The sequence below is a fragment of the Canis lupus genome, chromosome 15, assembly GCF_003254725.2.
Source record: "Canis lupus dingo isolate Sandy chromosome 15, ASM325472v2, whole genome shotgun sequence".
Taxonomy (NCBI): domain Eukaryota; kingdom Metazoa; phylum Chordata; class Mammalia; order Carnivora; family Canidae; genus Canis; species Canis lupus.
The window spans coordinates 30,684,373-30,698,766 of record NC_064257.1 but is presented as its reverse complement, the minus strand read 5'-3'; the positions used below and the strand labels follow the sequence as shown (position 1 = coordinate 30,698,766).

Here is a 14,394-nt window from a genome sequence, read left to right as displayed (position 1 = left end):
TCAGTCCATGTCCAGTGTTCTTTCTTGGTTTCTTTTTTTATGTGGTGATTCATCAGGTGCTGTGTGCTTCCAAGGAACCCATGTAAGTGTGTGCACATGTCCCCTTCGTGGTCTTTAATCTCTTCCTATAATGAATGGGGATAGATTGTTTCCAGTTATTCTTATTTAAAGAAGAAAGACATTTTAGAGTCAGCTGTCACGTTTTTGGAACTCCATAGTTTTGCTACCACCGTGAGCTATTTTTAGAACTCTGGATAGTGATCTCTGTCCTTCTGTCACTATTATTTTTGGAGGTTTTTTTGAGTTGTGCCGAGCTCTGCTTGTAATTCCACATACGGCCAAGGTAGAGAGCCAGGCTATCAGTTTTGGGTTGTGTCATAATCCTGGACTTGCCCTTACAGTCTCTGTTCCTGATGGATATCTGTGGATTCAAATTAAATGTTTTACTAAGGGAGGCTGTGTTGGTGAAGGTCTTTGTCCTGAGAAGAGGGAAAACTTTTTTGAAGAGATTTTTTTTGGCCATGCCTCTCCAATGTATTCAACACCTGGTAACCCCATGAGGCAGATGCCCAAAGGAGTCAAAAAGGAAGAAATTTGGAGTGGTTTTGGGAGGTCTAGAGAGATTATAGTTTAGCTAGGGATTATAGTTTAGCTGAAAGCTGTATGTGTACAGAAAGGATTTGGGAGTCCTCAAAAGATGCTAGATTATGGTGGCCTTGAGAACTTTAAGATGATAGCTACAGAAGTGGGATGTGATAGAGGAGGAAAAATAGGGCAGATTAGTTGATTATAGCTTTTTAACATTTAGTAGCTATACATCTTTCTATATATGTATTTGAATATTAAAAGCAGGTGTTATTTTTTCTCTTCAGGACTACCTCTTAATTACTTAAAAAAGTGGTAGGTGTAAAATGATAAAATGTACCAAAGTACCTATATCCTGGCATTTTATAATGTCAAGGTCGGTGAATAATGGCAGTCTTGTTGTGGAATGCAAATCACTGGACTAATTGCTATCTGGAATGCCTCTGAGAGGGGAAGGAATGAAAGAGGAAGGAGACTAGAAGAATGGGGAGAGGTGTGGAGTAATTTCCCTCCTAGCCTGAAGGCTATTATTTATCTGGCTTCCTGAACCATGTAAAACAAGTGGAGAACCAGGAAATTGGCAGAAAAGTCCTCTTAGAAGCCAGAAGTCCATGCATCAAAACTCTCAGTGCCTCACTTCACTTCTAGGTGTTTAATAGGTGTGTTCTTTAACATTTTAAATTATTCCTGTAACATTTTGATAACTGGTTTCCTGGCACACTGAAGATGAGAGCAAAATTGGAGAAACTGGAAAGATGGTTCAGAGGCAGGCTGCTGCCAGTATTACAGGAAAGAATTGAAAATTGACTTCTGACAATAAATAAGGAGATTTTTAAGATCAAAGATAACAATTCACCAAACTTAGGAAAAAAACAGTCATAGAGAATTTGGTTCAAAAACAATAGCTCTGTGCTACTCGTCTCGTCGGGACTATTTATTTTTTTAAGATTTTATTTATGTGAGCGTGAGAGAGATCACACAGGAAGAGGGAGAAGCAGACGCACTGAGCAGTGAGCCCAATGCAGGGCTCGATCCCAGGACCCTGAGATCATGACCTGAGCTGAAGGCAGACACTTAACCGACTGAGCCACCCAGGCGCCCCCGGACTAGTTGTCTTTTAGGACTCCTCGCGAAACTCCTTTGTGAATTCTTCCCAACCTGTCCAAAAAATTAGCTACTGCTTTCCTGGCACTTACTGAATTCCCTGGTGTCCAAGTGAGACTGTGAGCCCTCTGCTGCCCCATCGTTGCTGTCACCACAATCACCAGCAGTCATACTCATACAGCACTTGTTACTATATTACCCACTCGCCGAGTCTGCTCATTATTCTGTGACATACTTTGTACATCGGGCTCGCCTTGCCTCAGTTCCTCACATTACAAAATAACTACTCTTCCTTCAGGGCACTTTAGTTCATTCTTTGATGAAGCATTGCCCCAGCCTCCCTAGGCAAGGTCCTTTCCATGTTGGTTGCCATTACTTTGTTTTAAGTAAATATTTTCTTGATTCTGAAACATGGGTTAGGAAATAAATTGATTTAATAATAATTGTGGGGAGTAAAATGAAAAATACACAGAAACTCTTTTACTAACTGACGTGAGCATATTATAGGAATATTCCACTTTCTTCAATAAAGAAAAATTTGAGTCCAAGCCTTTTCTGAGTTACAAGTCATGTAAATCGTTTTAGCCATTGCTTAAGAATAACAAACAACATGGTGGGGCGCCTGGATGGCTCAGTCAGTTAAGCATCTGACTCTTGGTTTCCCCTCAAGTCATGATCTTAGGGTGGTGAGATGGAGCCTGTTGGGTCCCTTGATGGGCGTGGAGCCTATTTATGATATTCTCTCTCTAAAAATTAATAAATAAACAAATAACATGGTAACATGTTGCTTTTTATAACCTCTGTTCTGAGATCTTAGCCTCCTTGACATCTTGCAGTTGACTTGTAACTTTGAAACTTAGTGAAGTATATAGGTTTTGTTCGCATTTCCTATTGTTTAAACTCAATTTCATAACGGTCTTTAAGTTTTTAAAAAATTTTTTGGTTCTTCATGTAGTAGTAACTTGGAGTGCTAATGCATAAAAAAAGAAACATTACCCTTTGCTTTGATAACTGTGTGATTTTTCTGAGAGGTGGCAAATTCTGATCCTTTTAATTGCCCTGCCTGGTGTGTGAAAAGCAATCTGTATACACTAGCTTTTGGTTTCAGTGTTACTTTTTAATTACAGATATTTGAAATATTTTTTCAAAACAAAAATTAGGGATTCAAATTCCCATCAATTCAATGTGGAAAAAAGGGTAGAATTATCTTTTTTATAGGCTAAAAATGCTGGGAAGTGGAAAGAATGATTCCTGAAATATATTTGAGCCAGGAAAATATGGCATTTCTAAAATATTATTTATTATCTGTATCTGTTTGCAAGTTCATAGACAGAGTTCTTCAAGGGAATGAGGTCTAGATTGATTCATTCCCAACACCTAGTACCTGCCACATTATAGGTCTTAAAAAAAATGAGCAGTACTCCTCAGTGATTACTTGCTAGTTTAATTATGTTTGACTGTAGAGTTGTCCAAGATAATTTTGTGGTATGTTGTTGGAAGCTTTTATGTAAAATATTTAAAGTTTTTTTTTGTCTTTCTAAGGTTAAGTTTCAGCTTAGGGCAAGTATCTTAAAGCTGATATTGCTGCATAAATAAGGGGCTTTAACGTGAAGTGTGTGAGTACCCAGTAACAGTTACGGACTTCAGACCACTGCCTTAGTTAAAGAAAATGGACTTACTGGCTTAATATTTGAGGCCATGAACATAAAGCATCTGATTTTCTTTTATAGTTAGGATAGATTATGTCAGAAGCATGTAGCAGTCGGTCTGTGTAGGAGCCCTCCGAGTCAGGTAATGGTAGGTAGAGACATGAGTCCATTTACCTGGCCAGATGCTGATGGCCAGGAAGATATGTGGGCCCTGCATATCTCCCTAGGCCTCCCCCTTTCTGCTATAATACACTCTTGGGCCTCTGACTTGTTACTAGAAGTTTAAAGTGATGTCAAGAGGTACATTTTTTTTTTCTTGGAATTAAAATGTTCTTGGATGAATCTTGAAGTGCTTATATATTTACCTAAGGTTTGATGAAAAATGTATAAGAGCCTAGGGATTTGGTATATTCTTACTCTAAATATTGACTGCAAAAGCCAAAGTTAAGTCTAGTTTGCTTAGGTTGTGGAAAGGTTGTGTCACACATTTAAAGTGACAAACAATGAAGTCATGATATCATCTTGACCTTAATAGGACAATTTATGCTTCCAGCAGTAGTAGTAGGAGGAAAGAATAATTGTTGATGAAATGTGGTATTTCAGATGCTATCTGAGGGGGGAAAGTTAAGGTGTGTAGTAGAAAAAACATTAACACTCAAGATCCAAGAAATTGCTGATGTCAAAACTTGTAAGTGATAAATTGTTTAAAAACATGTTTACTAATTTTTTAAAAAAGCATAATTCTATTGAATTTATCTCACAAGTGTGAACAACCCATTTAGGCTTAGGATGTTGACATTCTGAACTGATCCTGGAAATTCCATGTTAACAAAATATCTGTCACAGACACTTGCCTCAGTATACAACAGTTTCCTTGAGCCATCCACCTTATTAATGAAACTTATTTACAAAATTATTCTTGATGAAAGATCTTTATTTGCTGCTTTTGAGGATATTTTCTTTGAAAAGTGACGTAGGCTCTAAAGGAAATTTCAGAATAAGACTGTACGAGATGTTTTTAGCATTGGCAGCCTTATTAGGATGAGATAAGGCTATTAAGTATTGGTATAAAAATAAGTAGTATGTGTTATATGTAGTTTGATAATATCAGTTATTAATTTATAGGCATACTGAATAGTAAGCAGCATCTAGGGCAGGGTCTGGATTTATTAGATGTCCAGTAAATGCTTGCTAGAAAGAATCCAAGTATTTAGAAAGTTCATAACTAGAATTTCTATCCATTTTATGCTTACACTATAGAAAGTCAAGTAGTCAATAAGAATTTAATTCAAAAAGTGAATTCCAGGCTTGTTTGTCATTGGATCAGTTCAAATTCAGTGCAGACTATCACAACATCTGTATTTATACTATTCTATAATGGCATTTAATATTTAGAATACATTTGCCTAGCTTCTGTATGCATAATACTGTGTACACTGTGCATAAGAAAGGATAGGAGATGAAGATGCAACTCAAAATAAGTATCTCCTGAACTGATTTATGAAAAGCTGAGTAAGGTAGATGAATTGAAGTACTAATATAGCAGAGTAATAGGTGAGGATTAAAATTATGTTGTGCTAAGCATAGTTTCAAGTACTACACTGGGTCCTGGGGTCAATATTGGATAAGGCAGGTAGCCTCTGCCCTGTATATATGCAAACTTCTTGTTCCTCCACGTATTTATTGAAAATAGTGATGCTAAATGAGCAAGATTTAGGATGAAATGCTTTCATGAACTTGAGTGGTCCAGAGCTTGACCTCTGACTTCTGATCCTTGTAGGTCACTTCCCTATTCTGCAGTTTGTAACAGTTGGCAGAAACTCATGTCAATCTCCGAATATTTTATAACCTTAAAAATTTGTGCAACTAATAGGCTTTAACTGTTCCCTTATAGTTCACTCAGTTATCCTCAGTAATGAAGACTAACATAAAATGAGACCTCAGTGGTTGAAGGAAAGAAAATGCTAGAAGTTCCTCTGGTACAAGGAACAGACAAAAAAAGACCTTGTATGAGGGCCTCATCTTCTCCTTGGGTTAGATTGTTGCCAAAGATTTTGATCTAATGATGTCTAACGTATAATGAGGTGGGTACTTATATAGGTGCTTTGCAATTGGTCAGCAGTATGGTCCTTGTTTTCCTTTACTTATTTGGAAGAAGAAGAGTGTTCTTATATGTTTTGGACTTTTTGTTTTTTAACACATCTGACTTAGTATTCTGCATGTGACTAAATTGATGGAATGATCTTGCATGCACTATATGAGTTTTGCCTTCTTATTTTGACATCTTTTGAGTGGATTCCAGATATGTGAAGCATGTTTTTGTTTAAACATTGTAAAAGCAAGTATTATAATTTATAAAATCTAGCAAATTAAATTGCTGGATAACTTTTCTTTCAATCCCTTATTTAAATTTATCCCCCCAATGCTAATATTTTCCTCTTAGCAAATAGGGTATGTGGGATAAAACTTAACATTTCTTTTATTCAGGTGCCCCAGTTTCATAGTTTTTACCATCAATTCTTCATCAGATCATGTACTGAGTTAAATTTATGCTTTCCCAAGAATACTTGGAATATATTTTTAAAAGGGATCTCATTTATAAACTTGACTGCCTCTTTAAATTGGAGCAGAAATTATCTCATTAAATAAATATTCAGGTTAAGTTCTAATTAATGAGAGTTTTATCTCATTTTAGAAAGGTATTTTGTGTGGTAGTATCTTTTCAGGAAAATGATGTTAGTATTCAGAAGAGACTGGGTGATTAGATTGACCACTTCCTTGGCCACTACTCAGTATGTTCAAATAGTCTAATTTGTATTTCTAGAAAACATAAGTAACCCCAACAGATATAATGTTAAAGTAATCATGGTTGTATGGTAGAGACAGGTGTATGTTTTTATTTGGATGTCCAGTTGTTTTCTCTTAGTATATATGCAGCCACAATAGTGGCACTTACTGTCAGTTTAGCTGATGTAAATTCGCTATGTGCATCTATGCACTCACACATCACACACTTGGAACACCAAATCCTTCCCAATCATGTAGTTCCGTGTTCGAATTGAACACAAATATGCTGTGCACCCATGTAGGTGTAGTAAAGCACGTGGAAAAGGCCTGTTCCTGTAGAGTGTTCGTTCTTAGGCTGGTTAGGTTGTTTATGAATGTGATCGGTTAGCTAATGTTCCTTTTATTACATGTCAGTAGTTCTTAATAAAGAATGTACTCAATGTAGCACCATTTTTGCTAACATATCCTTTTAGGAGATTATATGGAAGGTTTAATTATGTGTTCCATTACATTGGATAAAAGAGGAAATACAGTTGTGGTTTTTTTTTTTTTTTTTTTATACCCTTAACTACAAGCTAAAAGTGAATGTGCTCAAAAGTGTATTAGTTACCTGGCATTCAGGGGTAGAAGAAGGAACAAGAGAACGGGGTCTAGTAAAAGAGTAGACCAAAGTTCAACTGGCATGGATGGAAGCCACACCATTTTGTACTTGGAAATAGACTTCTGTTTTTTTGTTTTGTTTTGTTTTGTTTTGTTTTTTAAAGATTTTATTTATTTATTCATGATAGACATAGAGAGAGAGGCAGAGACACAGGCAGAGGGAGAGGCAGGCTCCATGCCGGGAGCCCAACGTGGGACTCGATCCTGGGACTCCAGGATCGCGCCCTGGGCCAAAGGCAGGTGCTAAACCGCTGAGCCACCCAGGCGTCCCCTAGACTTCTATTTTTTAAATTTATTTTTAATTTTTTAAAGATTTTATTTATTCATGAGAGACATGGAGAGAGACAGAGAGAGGCAGAGACACAGGCAGAAGGAGAAGCAGGATCCATGCAGGGAGCCTGGCGTGGGACTAGATCCAGGGTCGCCAGGATCAGGCCCAGGGCTGAAGGCCGCGCTTAACCGCTGAGCCACCCAGGCTGCCCGGAAATAGACTTCTAACAACTTAAGCTGGTATATGCTTCTGGTTTATTTTCTCAAGGGAGTTTGGGTATAAAATCCTTATCATCTAAAAAGGGTGAATGATTGAGTTGAAAAACGAGTTTTATAGATGCTTAAGGGAATTTCAGAGAATTTCCTTTTAACAGTAGCCAGTGTTTTCATTTCATACCTAGAGAGAAAAAGCATTAAAATTAAATATCGTTTGAAGTAAAAAGGGAATATGTTAGTTTGCTAGGGCTGCTGTAACAAAATGCCACAGGCCAAGATAACTTACAAAACAGAATTTTTTTTCTTTCCCTCAAAGTTCTGGATGCTGGAAGTCCGAGATCAAGGTGTTAGCAGGTTTGGTTTTCTCCTGAGGCCTTTCTTAGTTTGTAGCTAGTTGACTTGTTGTGTCCTCGTGTGGCTTTTTCTCTGTGCTCACATCCCTGATGTCTATTCCCCTTATAAGGACATCAGTCCTATTGGAATAGATTCCCACCTTTATGACCTTATTTAATCTTAATTACCTCTTTAAAAGCCCTGTCTCCAAAGGCTGTGTCACACTGGGGGTTAGTGATTCAACATAATGGATTTTGAGGAGGCACGATTCCTCCATAACGGGGAACACAAATTGACAGTTAAAGAGAAAAGATGGTTGTCAGACTTTAGCATGCATCAGAATCACCTAGAAAGCTTGCTAAAACATACTGCTGAGCCCTACCCCCAGGATTTCTGATTTAATAGGTCTGGAGTGGGTCTGAGAATTTGTATTTGTAACAAATTCTTAGGGATGCTGATGCTGCTGCTCTGGGGACCAAACTTTGAGAATCTCTGATGCTCAATATCCTGTTTGGATTGAGAGAAATTGCTGAAGAATGCCTCCAAGATAGAAGGAGCAGTCTCTTTGTTTTTTGTTTTGTTTTGTTTTGTTTTTTTAGGAGCAGTCTCTTTGGAGATGGGAGTGATGAGAATGGGGCTGCAGTGGGAAATAGAATGTTGAGGAAATATTGTTGGTTTTGCTTATTCCCTGTTCTAGTTACTCTCAATTCAGTGAGTTACAGAGATGGTATTTGATTGGAGTTTGAAAGCAAGTATTTCTGTTGTCTGTTATGGGAGGAAAACTGACTTTCAGACTTTGTTAGTAAGAGATTAAATTCCCAGAATATTTATCATCTCCTTCAAATCTTTGCTGAAATCTCTCCCTCTCCTCCTGATGAGGTATTTCCTACCATTCTATTAAATTGTATCTACAAATTTGAAGACTATCCCAAGAGAAGAGGGCAGATGCTATAATGAAAAATCTTAAATTAGGTAGAGTGGTGCCTGAAGCTCAGAATTTAATGTTTACTTAGTTTAAACAAATTTTTGTGTTAAAGTGTAGGCGATGAGTAAAATTGGGTATTCCTTCAAAAGTTCATTTTTTGTTTATTTAGAACTTAAGGGACGCCTGGGTGGCTCAGCAGTTAAGCGTCTGCCTTCGGCTCAGGGCCTGATCGCAGGTCCGGGGATAGAGTCCCACATTGGGCTCCCTGAGAGGAGCCTGCTTCTCACTCTGCCTGTGTCTCTGCCTCTCTCTGTGTCTTTCATGAATAAAAAAAAAAATAATAATAATTTTCCCATAGAAATGGGATTACAAACATGATCAACAAAATTCTGAAATGAAGCTCAATTGCTAGTTCTAGCCTGAGGTCTGGGAGTCCCCATTACATTAATATAGGGTAGCAGGCAAGAGGGAAAGAGGGGGAGCCGTGCCAAGTTTCCTTATCCCATCAGTCTCAAATGGACCAAGAGAAGATTAATTAAGCTATTAGAGAATGAACACAAGTTCTGTCATTAGGTGCTACAGAGTTACCAACATTTCTTTTCAAAAGTGCTTTTCTTGTGGTATGGCCATTTTTTTTTAAAGATTTTATTTATTCATGAGAGACACCGGGGGAGGGAGAGAGAGAAAAAGAGAGAGAGAGGGAGGGAGGCAGAGGCACAGGCAAAGGGGAGAAGCAGGCTCCATTCAGGGAGCCTGACTTGGGACTCGATCCCGGGACTCCAGGATCAGGCCCTGGGCTGGGCTGAAAGGCAGCGCTAAACTGCTGAGCCACCCGGGCTGCCCGTGTGGCCAGTTTTTGCTGGATGTTAAAACAGTCCTAATTCATTTAATAGTCTTATGTGAATGACCAGTATTTCTCTCATGCTTAAAGATTCTTGTATTTTAGGAAATGTATAAACATGCACACGGCGTCGTCGATGTGTGTATTTCATCTGTATGAACCTGTGTGTGTGAAATTGTGAATTCGTACTGATTGCTCCCCTGCAGTCTAGCCCACACTGTTCTTCTCTGCCCTCCCTCATTCCATTTTTTTGGTCTCTCTGCACAGTGAGAACTGTAGCTTTCAACATTAACACATTGCTCAGTCCTGTTGTATGCATAATACAGTTTAAGAGCTTCTATATTCGTGCCACTATGAGAAACAGGTAGGAGAGAAGTTTGAGATTTGTTCATACTCCCTTTTGTCCTCAGACTCTAAGGCTGGACCGTAAAAATAAAACTGTCTAAAAGTTATTTGCATCGGGGTTCCCCCCATCCCCTTCAGAGTGGCCCCTTTATTCATTTGGGATACAATTGGGTGCTCCTTTACCTAGGTTTCTAGTTTTAGCTCCTCCCCCAACCATTTTGTTTCAATTTTGTTTTAAAGATGCAGAACATGAGTATGCTTCCAAAAGTCAAAACTACACATAAAAAATGTGTACTCAAGGTGCGGCTGGGTTGCTTAGTCAGTTAGGCGGCTGCCTTCGGCTCAGGCCATGATCTGGGGTCCTGGGATGGAGTCCGTGGCAGGCTCCCCATTCAGCAAGGAGTCTGCTTCTCCCTCCCGCTGCTCCTCCCCTTGCTGGAGCTCTCTTTCTCACTCTCTCTCTCAGTTAAAAAAATAAGATCTTAAAAAAAATATATACTCAAAATTGTCCATTCTTTTTTTCCTTTCAGCCCTCCTACCCTTGCTTTTTTTGCAAGTAACTAATTTTCTTATTTTCTGGTATATTCTTTGTGTCTTTTCTCCCAAATAAGCTGAATTATTTATGTTTTACTTCTTCTTAATGCAAAACGTGATGTATGTTTTATTTACCCTCTGCTTTTTCCCCCTGCTTGATAATATCTTGCAGAGCCCTCCAATACTGGCTTGCAGAAATCTTCCCCATTCTTTTTTTATAGCTGCATTGTATTCTGTTTGTTTGTGCTCTTCTCTATGCAACCGCTCTCCTCTGTTTGAACATTTAGGTAGTTTCCAGCATTTTGACGTTATAGATAATGCTACAGTGAATAGTTTTGTGCATATGTACTTTCCCATTGTTACACCTTCAAAGTAAATTCCTGGAGGCGAGATTGCAGAGATGGAGGGTAAATAATAGTAGTTTTATTAGCTATTATCAGATTCCCTTCCACAGAGATGTGCTGTGTTCTGGTTATTTGTTCCTTTTTAACAAGCCCACACCAAACTTAATCGTATAGAACAGTCCTTTTATTATACTCCTAAAATCTAGATGAGGAGTTTGGGCAGGGGAGAGCAGAGTTTCTTGGCCAGATCTGGCCCATGGTGTCTAGAGCTTCGGGGGGGGGTGGGGGGTGGCAGGGGGGTGTCTCACATCACTGGGTCTACAGTTATATGGCAGCACCGTCACTCAGCCAGGAGTGAGATGACTGAGGTTGGGCTCAGTTCAGACGGTCATCCAGAATGTGTACACATGGTCTCTGTTCTTCACAGAATTGGCAGTCTGAGTTCTCAGAGGGCGGGTCAGGAGAGTGAGCCTTCCCAGACAGCCACAGGAGCTACACAGACTTTTATAACCTAACTTTGAGTACGGTGGTGTTGCTTTGGTGGTACTCTGCTGGTGGAAGCAGCCCCAAAGTCTACTGTCTTCAGGGGTGGGAGCCTAGACCCACTTGTTGGTGGGACTACTGTCAAAAATTTGCAACTGTATTTTGGAACTGCCCCATGACATTTTGCATACATTGCTGGTGAATTCATTGTTTCCCCAAAGCCTCCAGATTTTGAAATTTTTTTAAAGATTTATATATTCATGAGACACACACAGGCAGAGACACAGTCAGAGGGAGAAGCAGGCTCCTCTCAGGGAGCCTGATGTGGGACTCGGATCCCAGATCCTGGGATCATGCCCTGAGTGGAAGGCAGACGCTCAACCACTGAGCCACCCAGGGATCCCTCAGCTTTTGAATTTTTGTTAACATGTTTCATAAGAGATGGTATTTCACTCTAGGGTTTCATTTGCATTTTTCTTATAAGTGACATTTCCCTGTTTTTAATGGGCTGTTTTTATATTTTTGGGAATTGTGACTTTTTACTCATTTTTCTATAGGAATTTTTTTTCTAATACTAAAAACATTTCTTTTAATATATTAGGGGAAGTTGCCCTTTTTTGTGATGTTGCACGTACTTTCATCGTATTTATGTCTTGACTTTGCTTACAGTGTGTTTTGCCATGTAGCAGATTAATTTTGTGTTCATATTTTTAAGTCATAGAAAATTTTTCCTTATATTCCAGTAAGGGATTGGCTTACATTTTCTTCTAGTTTTTGTATATTATAATTACTTTGTATGTTACTATGTCTTTGATCCATTTGGAGTTTTTTTTATATGGTATGGGGGCTGGCTAGATCTGATTTTACCTTTGTCTACATAACTGTCCAGCCATCCCCACACAATCTATGAAATAGCTTATTTTGGCTTCCCCACCCCGTCAAGTAATCTGAGTTACTATCATTATTATATACTAATTTCAGTGTGTAGTTAGACCGGTTTCTGGACTTTCTATTCTAGTCCTTTGGGCTTTTCATGTATCAATACCACACTGTTTCATTCATAGAGGCTTTGCAGTACATTTTAATGTCTGGTAGAGCTAATGTCTCCATCATAGTTCTTCCTTTGCTGTGGTTTCCTGACTCGTTTTGTGTTTATTTTTCTGTATAAACTTTAGCATCAATTTATCTAGTTCCAGAAAAAAGCTTGCTGTTGTTATTTGGATCACATTACATTTACAAATTGATTTAGGAAAGCTGACATCTTGATGACGTTGAGATGTCCTAATCATCCTAATCGTGAATAAGGAATATCTCTCCAGTTTAGGTTTACACTGTTGTCTTTCAGGAGTGTTTCTACAGGATTTTTTTTTTTTTAATGTAGATTTTGAACATTTAAGTTTATTTGTAGGTATTTCAGTCTTTTTTGGTTGCTATTGTAATGCGGTTTGCATTAGGTCTTCTACTTGGTTATTAGTTATGTACATGGAGGGCACTGATTTTAACCCTTATACCTTATTTATTTCATTGTTAAGTTAGTTTTCATTGATCCTTAGTTCTGGAGTTTAGGGCTTTCAGATATATTTATAACATTATCTATAGAGATTGTTTTATTTTTCTTTTCTAGTTCTTTGGTTATTTTGTCTAATTCATTGGCTCATACTTTCAAAATAATGTTAAATAGTAATGGATGTGTGGGAGTTTGTTTCTGACTATATATTGAATGACTCTGGTTTCTCACCATCAATTAACTGACCAATACCATGTTAAGTATACATTTGTTTCTATTTACTATTAGCTTTTCTAATATTAGACTCTTCTTGCATTCCTGGTATAAATATCATTTTACCGTGGTGTATTTTTTCACTTAACGTGGTGTTGGAGTCTGTTTGAAGAAGTCCTTAATAAAATATTAGAATCAGGGGCGTCTGGGGCTTCAGTCTGTTAAGCGTCTAACTTGATTTCTTCTCATGATTGTGACATAGAGCCCTGAATTGGGCTCCTCACAGTGCAGGAAACCTGCTTAAGATTCTCTCTATTTGCCTCCACCCACCCTGCACATGCCCACTCTCTCTTTCTCAAAAAAAAATAAAAATAAAATAAAATAAAACTAGAGGGGTGCCTGGTGGCTCAGTTGGTTAAGCATCTGCTTTCAGCTCAGGTCATGATTCCAGGGTCCTGGGATAGAGCCTCGCATTGGGCTCTCAGCTTGGCAGAGAGCCTGCTTCTCCCTCTGCTGCTCCCCCTGCTTCTGCTTTCTCTCTCAAATAAATAAATAAAATCTTTTAAAAAACTAGAATCAATTTCTGTAAGTGATATTAGTGTGTGGTTTCATTCTGTCTTTATTAGGTTTAGATAATCAGTGTTATACTTCATAAGAAACTTGAAATTTTTATTTTCTATTTTCTGAAACAATTTATGTAGTATTGGGATGCTGATCTCCAGAAGTTTATTAGCAGGGTTACTCTGAAAACCCTCTGGACCTGGTGCTGTTTGGGCAAGTCTTTTTTGGTAACTTTCTGTTTCTTTATGTCTGCTGTGGTCAGTTTTGGTAAGCAGTGTTATCTTAAAGTATCCATTTCATCTAGGTTTTAAGATTTATTTACATAGAGATCCTCAGACTATTTTTTTGAAATTTTGTCTGCACAGTTTCCTTTTTTGTCATTTTATTCAATATATATGTGCATTCTATCCACTTTGTCAGCATGTATAACACATATATTCTATTATTTTAACTATGTTCTTACCTTTGTTCTGCAGTTAAATCTGTTGAATGCTCATTTGTTCTTTTGCTAAAGTTCCTCCAGTTATCTCTTGGATGAAGTTCCATCTCCTAGTAAATTCTTTAGTAAGGTGTATAGAGTATTCCTGAGTTCTTCTACATTTAAATTTATTTTTTTCTATCAGTAGACTTAATTTTGAAGGAAAGCTTGGCTCGTACATTGTTAAATTTCTTGAAAATATTTCTCCATTTTAATATTTTTTGTACATTATTTTTGAAGTCTAATTTTATTACTTTTTAAAGTAATTTGATTTTCCCCCCCCCTAAGGATTTTTTTCCATTGCCCTTAAACTTGAGTATTTTTACCAAGTCATGTCTTGAAAGTAGATTTTTCTGGGTCAGATTTCCCAGGTATACATTGAATGCTTTCTGTATGCAGATTTAGATTCTTTAAAAAAAATTTCTAGAAAGATTTTTTTGAATTATTTTAAATATTAATTTTGCTCCATTGTTTTCATAAATGGCTCCAGTTATACAATGTTGGATCTCTTGCATGAGTTATGTTTCAGACACTCTTGTTTTGACTCTTTTTGCTCCTT

At 37.8% G+C, this 14,394-nt stretch overlaps 1 protein-coding gene across 5 annotated transcripts in view; it reads left to right on the top strand.

Moving 5' to 3' along the window:
• The window catches only part of ATP2B1 (ATPase plasma membrane Ca2+ transporting 1), a 128,285-nt gene that overhangs the window by 14,964 nt on the left and 98,927 nt on the right, over positions 1-14,394 (top strand). The window lies entirely within an intron of this gene.